General features: G+C 42.8%; 1 long non-coding RNA gene across 10 annotated transcripts; it reads left to right on the plus strand.

Annotated features, from left to right (window-relative positions):
- The first annotated feature begins 2,435 nt into the window (after nt 1-2,435).
- Nucleotides 2,436-7,014, plus strand: LOC119320292. 10 transcript variants are annotated; one of them, XR_005154895.1, is made up of 6 exons: nt 2,436-2,562; nt 2,683-2,748; nt 2,876-2,971; nt 3,056-3,346; nt 4,661-6,223; nt 6,704-6,985. It is a non-coding gene; the product is annotated as an uncharacterized LOC119320292 (long non-coding RNA). The 10 variants fall into 10 exon arrangements; XR_005154896.1 differs by having other exon boundaries at nt 2,683-3,346; nt 4,661-6,064; nt 6,134-6,223; nt 6,704-7,014; XR_005154898.1 differs by having other exon boundaries at nt 2,683-3,346; nt 4,661-6,064; nt 6,134-6,223; nt 6,720-7,014.
- Nucleotides 7,015-7,937: the final 923 nt, after the last annotated feature.

Genomic DNA, 7,937 nt, shown 5'->3' on the forward strand with positions numbered 1-7,937 from the left:
AGCACTGTAGCAGCGGCAAGAAGGTCAAGCACCAACGAGGTGCACATGGATGCCGTCAACAGATGGCTACCCCACGACAATCTGAACTAGGTGCTCATCTCTCTCTCTCTCTCACACACACACACGAGCAATGCTACACCTACGTAAATGACCTACTTAAGTTTACGTACCAGCCAACGTGGAAGAATTATATTGGTGTTTAGGAAGTGAGGGGCCCACCCCCCTGAAAATCAGGGGGAGGGGGGGAGGATGTTTAGATTAGTTTGGAACCTTTTGTAGCCTTATGTATCCTCTTTCGTAGGTCTAGCATTTTCGCACACACACACACACACACACTCACGTTTTAGTTTCCTAATATGTGATTCTTATTTTTCTTTTCATCTTGATCCAATTCAGGTGGAATGCTGCTCTGTTTTTCTGTCACTAAGCAAGTATATAGCTGGCCACTATCTTATACTCCCTCCATTGTGTGTACAGGTAGCTTGAAACTTAATGTTTTACTAAATAAATATAGGGTTAACTCAGAGCTCTAAGTTCTTTTTTTCCAAAAATAATGTACATATGTACCCATGACCTTAACTGGCTCCGCCCCTGTTTAACACCGAAGTGGTCAGTGGTCACGGGTTCGAATCCTAGTTGTGCATCGGTTTTCTCTCTAGCAGTGTGTATGCGACACAATTTCTGAAGCTGGCATTTGATCCCATCTACTGGTAGTAATAATGATAATAATGATAAATGTAGCATCAACTTTTTAGACCCTCAAGGGTCAATCCAAGGAGCAGGTCTCCAACCCCTACGTTGGGAGTGTTGTTCTGTTCTTCTGTTAAGCCCTCAAGTTCTTTCTTGACTTAAGATTTTGAATTTCTTGATTTGTTTGAAACTATTTGACAGTAAAGTTCCGAGACCCTGTAATATTAAACTGTAGCCAAGACCCTGGGTTGAGGTCCCAAAATACTTGTCCTTGCTGCTTCTTTGACATGAAGCTGCAGCAAAACGACCTGCCGATGCTACCAATCTGGTCGTCTGTTCTGATCCGACAGGCCTAACTACGTACTATGCTATGCAGCTACGGTGTGGGGAAATTGGGAAGCCAAATGAGCACAGCTGTTCAGGCTGCGTGGAGTGGTGGGATGCACCTTTATTTACATAGCACATTATATTCAGGATACCGCGGAGTACCGGTGATCTTTTTTATTAGGAAATGGACAATTCAACACAGATGGATGTAGTATTATGCAATGAAGATATCGATTCGTTGTTTGCAGAACCAGATCAGAGCAAAAATATTCATAGCAAGTTTGGCTTTCTTACCAACAAAATAAATAGGTTATGGTAGATATCTCTATGCCATGCTAAGCCAGTAAGGATAGGAGGAAAAGAGTTTGATAAGGCGGCATGCCACTGTGGAAGTTAGGGGTTTTCTTAGTTTATATCCGAATGAATAATATCGTTAAGAGTGAGTTTTAACAGTTTATTGTTAATTATTTTTGCTGCAACAATAATCAAGTTGCCTTCTTGTCTTGTTTCATTTTCTGTTGACTTGCATTGATTCCGTTGTAGTTGCAACTATTTACCTCAGGCCGAGCTACTCTGTTTGAAATCATTTATGTAGTTGAGATCTTTGCCACTTTGTCAGTATAATCATTTGTTATACTGAAATCGTTTAGCATACCGTCATGCTCTCTCACTCTCTGTTGGAGCAGAGCAGTTTGATAACAAATCTACTTGCTGGGAAAATTCCATCGGTTAAATGTGTAATTACTTTACTGCTAGCTTTTGTTTTCTATGGTATCTCATATCCATTTGGTTCATGCAAAAATCAACAGTTTCTTTTGCATGTAGTGCATGATACAAATACAAAATATGCAAACTTCGTTCAGTGAATGATTCTTATATGTGATTTATAGTTGTTATCTGTAAGTTACGACAGCTCTTGTTTTTTTTTCAACTTGCACTGCACACAAGCTACTAAAATTAATTACTCACGCCAACGTTTTTCATATACTCGTTTATGAGGATAGGCAACAGAACAGAGTCTTGCAGCAATATGGAGCACCGACAAGGCAGGGATGACCATGTAAGTACATTGACCGCTTTCTTTCTTTTCTAAACTGCTGTCTCTATGATGTTTGTATTTATGATGATGGGTGGTTAACATACATAATATGGGTGCAGGAAGGGGTGCAGGTTGTTGGATTTGAAGTCCCATCATCACCAGACTCAAGCTACAGCAACCCTATCCCTGGAAACAAAGACGAAGCTCGAGAGCCCCCATTGGTTCCTCCTCACCTACAGCATATACTGCTGAGCTTCCCGCTGAGCCATGACGACGGGAGAAGCCTCCATCTGCCCTCACCTACTCTATATTGCAGCTTGCAGCATCCGATGAGAAACCAAGGTAGTTCCTCGGCCTGGCAGATAACTCTCTAGACATAATTCTTTCACAAGTCACTGATAGCAATTTGAGTCATGCCTCAGTTTGAAATAAGTCTGCATCATGGAGGTTTAAATGTTAGAGATAGATCCTTGGTCGAGGAACTCTTTTCAAACAACAAGATTCAGGTGTGCTCTTCATTGATAACATGTTCTTTGCTACACTTGAGTATGGTCATTGCAGTCTATTTTATCTCAACTTGGTCACATAGTTGAGCAAAATGTAAACATAATTTATTGTTTTGGCAGGTATTGATATGCACTAGCACACTGGCTTGGGGTGTCAATCTTCCATCTCACCTTTTCATAATCAAGGTGACATGATGCTTCACATTTTCCTCATCTTCGACGGTCATTTATCTGAGCACTTACTCCATTCTTTTGTGGGGTACTGAATACTATGGTGAGAAAACAAAAAGATATGTTGATTATGTTATCACAGATATTCTGCAAATGATGGGTCGTGCAGGCCGACCACAGTATGACCAACATGGCAAAGTTGTTATTCTTGTTCATGAACCACAGCTTTTATAAGAAGGTGGCATGTTAACTTTGTGTACATAACAAACAGTCCGATGCTTATTCATCTTGAGTTTAACTCTCATTATTGTGATTGTTTCAGTTCTTGTATGAACTGTTTCCTGTCGAAAGTAATCTGAGGGAGCACTTGCACCTTTACTTACCAAATTTTTGTACTCCGATGCCTCTATGGCCAAGACCAGTAGCAACAGCAAGAAGGACAAGCAACAACGAGGATACCTTTCTATGAGTCATTTTCAATATTTACTTGCTGTAGGTAAAGGGCATAGATTCAACTTACTATGTCTGTTACGAACAGAGTTCCCTGGAAATGTGTCAAAACAAATAGCTGATAACCGGCAATTTTCCACCAAAGGAAGCCCGCGTGATTTAGGTACCATCTGCTCCCTTAGATTTTTCTTATTTAACTCTATCATGTTAAATATTATGCAGCTTGCTAGTGTTATATATTTAGTCGCTTATATGATGTCTGTTTGGTCGTTGCTCTAGCCTCAGATCCAAGAAATCTGTCTGTTTGTCTATTTGACCAAAATAATCTGTGTTGCTTTAAAGTCTAGTAAACAAACAAACAACTTCGATGCATGCCCATGTCTTTTAGTTTCACTTGCATCCAATAAATATAATTTTGACACTTGTTGTGTTGGTGTGCTGCTCAATTATCTCCCATCATGTTCTGTACTAAATATGAGGAAATAAGATGATCCATGTATTTTTGTTTTCAAGAAGATAGATCATAACTGCTGTGTGATAATTATTATTTTTATATCTTTCTGTAGGTTTTATATTTCTGCGGATTTATGTGATTGGACCTTATCTTTGATTTATTTTATGAATGTACATTACCACTAATGGTCCTGTAACTGGCTAACTGCTACACATTGCTGAGCTTAAACTGTAATCAAAGTTCAGTTCATCACATGAGTTTATGAGGGACAACCTTTGCCATGAAAGCTAACGTATGCCCAAATGATACATAGAATTGCAGATTTTACTTCCTAATGTAGATGTCATACTGATTGTGATTCTCGGCTAGAAATTCCACACCAGACATCTCATTGTTTTTGTTTCTTCTCAACCTAATGGTTACAGTTCTAGGAATAGGGTATAGCATATCCATAAATTTCCTACAGCCATGCCCGTCTTATATACTCTTGGGTGTTCATATACTCTTGGGTGTTCAGTCACTCTAATCAACTAGGTCATAATGGAGCAGAGCCGAGGTAGTAATCATGTACAGTTATATGCTTGCTTGGTTGCCATTAAATCACACCATCATGTCTGTAAGGCAGGTCATGTGGCTCCCTATTTTATCATGTCCAGGTCTTGAGTTAACTTGATTGCTTGAAACAAACCTACATCGTCAGAAGTTCAAAACTGAACCTGTATAAAAATATCGTTTAAAGGAAATATAGTGCTGTATAGGTTAGACTTTGTTGAGCCACATGTGTTGAAGTTTGTGTATAACTATGTCATGTAAATGGAATAGTCTTAAGTAGAGGTTTACCCTCGATGAGCTACATGTATTCAGTATGTTGTACTGATCATCTGTTTTCTTTGGTGCAGCGCTGACTGAGCCTATTGATATGTAACTTGAATCCAACGAAGAAATCTTTACTCTATAGAGTTGGTGCAACTACGTTAGGCTTATCCGGACCTGGAACTAAGGATTGAATTCCTTTTCCTGCAGATACAGTGAATAGGTCGACAAGTGTGAGCGCGTCAACATTGTCGACGATGAGGATGGTGGGTCGACTTGCAAATGAAATGGTTACTATTATGACTGTATTGCATTGGTGTTATGGCTGCCACCTTCAGCTACTGTGGGTTCCGCCACGCCCAGGTATGCCCATCTCCATTGCCTTTCTCTGGATTCACTGCCCCTCTTGGTTTCTGATTATTGTTTGTTCTCATATACTCTCGAATTTCCATGAGTGCGATCTGATGAATGAGTATCCCGTCTCTGCGGCAACTCGCATGGCCTGATCCGGAAGTACGGGTGTGCTGCAGGCATTGCTTCCGCACCAACGCCGAGGACATTGGCTTCATCGAGTTATGAGCCACCCCGCTGTTTATTGATTCCCTGAATCATGTGCCTGAGTTTGATGACTGCTGAGTAGTAATATGTTACCCCATGCTTTGCTTTGAACAATATATATGCTTTTGTCTACAAGGCCTCTTGGTATGGCGCACCAGTTTTAATTTGTTGGAGACTACCATCTGGTAGTGTGAGTTATTGCATAATGTAGTGTAATGTATGAAATGTTAGATCCAGTTATTCAGGTTAAGTTCTGTGATCGTCACCTCATGTTCTGCCCACCAGTTTTAATTTGTTGGAGACTACCATCTGGTAGTGTGAGTTATTGCATAATGTAGTGTAATGTATGAAATGTTAGATCCAGTTATTCAGGTTAAGTTCTGTGATCGTCACCTCATGTTCTGCCTTGCATTATTTTGTATCTGTTTGATGAATATGTAATTTCTAAGCACCATAAGGCATCTTGGAATGGACCGAGTTGTGCATGACTACATGATATTAGCTATGTTTGTTTGCTGTTCACACCTGTATAAGTCTTACTCTGGTGCATCTATCTCCCGTCTCAGCCATTTTTACTAACCGTCACCTACCAAGTTTTTTTCTCAGCATACCAGTGCATTTCAAAGCAGAACAAATTGAGTGTATTGCAATTGCTCAAATATTTATTAAGTAGGTATATATACATTGCATATATTTATTTCCTGAATAACGATGATTTCTTAGAAATTGAGATGATTTTCCTTTTGAAGAATGTTGTTTTCATTTCTCCACTTTTATCTCATTAATTGTAGGTTTTATGCTTCAGTTTTTAGGTTTGGGTGAATTATTTTTCAGATGCATATGTTGTGTCTGAATACCTGAATGTCTGTGTGTAGCTAATTTCTTGTATTCATGTTCTTTTGTATCATCCCAATCTTTTTATACCGATAGTGATAGCTACATTTGCGCACTTGTTTAATAGTACCATTAAGAATGGAAACCTCAAAGGAAGCAAGGACTAGGAAATTATCATCAAACTGTGGTGTTTCATGGAGGCCGACCTTTATCAACAATGAAGTAATTGTACCTGGAAATTGCTTTGAAATTTTCAATGCTTTGGAGCTAACTCATGCTATAATTTTGCAGGTAAACCACATGATATTGTTTTCCAGTCGCATGTTTTTCCTGCACAAACCATACAAATTTTATGAGCTTGCTTCACTACTATATGCAAAGGTATCATCTAAAACGAATTATGGGTTTCAGATATGCTCCAGTTTTATCGCTTTTCAGTATATGCATGCCAGGCGGCTGTACCCACATAAGGGACAAAACTTATTTTTGGCTCACGCCTAGCTGTCCATTGTATGGATCATGCACCTATTCCATCTGCCAAATCATATTTCCAGGGTTTCCCCTCTTGCTTGCATTTCCATTCATCTACTTTATGGATTATTCAATCTTATTAGTTTAGTATATAAACTGGATGTCCCATGCTTGGTAGGAGATACATAATAAGGGAATTGAGGCAAAGCAGTTGAAATTTAAGAACGTCATGTGCTCCTATTACTTTGATCAATCTGCAGTACAATTTAGCCTATGAGCCAATACCATCAAGGATTCGCCCAATGGGCCAAAGCTTAGGACAATATGTTTTGTTTACACATGTTTCTTCATCTCCAACTCAAAAACTTATGGAAGAGTGTTTTATATTAGGCGCTTCTCTGTCCAGATCCGTGGCCACCACATCGCCATCAACGTCGGCGGCGTTCTGGAAGCGTTAGGGCGGCGGGCCGCGCCTTGCCCATGTTGTCGTTGACGATCCACCTGGACGACGGCCGACTGAGAGTTGCGCAGGAACTACATGTTCGAGGACCACGGCTTGCGCACTGTGTTTCTTATTACTGTTTGAACTATGTGTGTCGTACAATGCTCTATTTTTGAAATCTTGTTGTCAGTTCCTTTTACCGAAAAAGGGTTTCCCCCCGCTTTATATTATAAAGCACTAGACACCGATCACAGGGTAACTGCCGGGGCGAACGGCACAACAAGCCCAAAAGGGAAAAATAAGAAGAAATAAAAGCCAACAACGGCAGCTTGGAAAATGTGCGCAAAAGGGAAAAATAAGAAGAAATAAAAGCCAACAACGGCAGCTTGGAAAGCATAGATGATCCGCCACCGCTGCGCCCTCCATCCATGTCCCACCACACGCCATGGCACCGGCCTGCCGCATACCAAGTAGCACCTTCAAGAAGGAATGCGACGCCAACGCCGCTGCTGCCCGGAAGTGTCCTAGGGTTTCCCCCGGCATACGGAGGGGAGCGGGGGATGGGTAGCGTCGACACCCTTCAAGAAGGAATGATGGCACCCTCAGGTGTCACCGTGTCGGAGCCGGAAGAACCGGCAGAGATTTCTCCCGCATCCCCAAGCACCGCTACCCACTCAAACCGGGGCCATCCAACCATCAAGCCACCCGCAAGCACGCGCCACCACGGTCTTGGACACATCCACGCCGCCCCGCTGCGAACACCACCACGAGGCCAAGGAGGCCGGAAAGAAGCACCAAGCGACGGGAGGAACCACACCGAAGCCAAGCGGGAGGGAACCACCTCCCCCGCCGACGTGCGGGAGGCCCGAGCCCCCGGCGACGTCGTGATCGCCGATCGGACGTGGCAGCAGGGCACACCAGGCCACCCCTGGCCCGACCAGGTCCACAACGGATCCGCAAAGCCCCGCTGGCCATGTTGCAGCAAGCCGGCACCTGCGTCGCCCACTCCCAGTCGTCAACGCCGCTCTCCCGCCTCCTGGAGGCCACGCCGCCGGCCCGTCCCGCCGCCGGCCCGCCCAAACCCAGATGGGGCCCGAAGGGCCCAGATCTGGGCCGAGCGGGCTGCCGGGATCTCCGCCGCCACGTCGGACCGCCGCCGCCGAAGAGCGCCTCCCGGCACAC

This window comes from Triticum dicoccoides, chromosome 6B (genome assembly GCF_002162155.2).
Source record: "Triticum dicoccoides isolate Atlit2015 ecotype Zavitan chromosome 6B, WEW_v2.0, whole genome shotgun sequence".
NCBI classification, from domain to species: Eukaryota; Viridiplantae; Streptophyta; class Magnoliopsida; order Poales; family Poaceae; genus Triticum; species Triticum dicoccoides.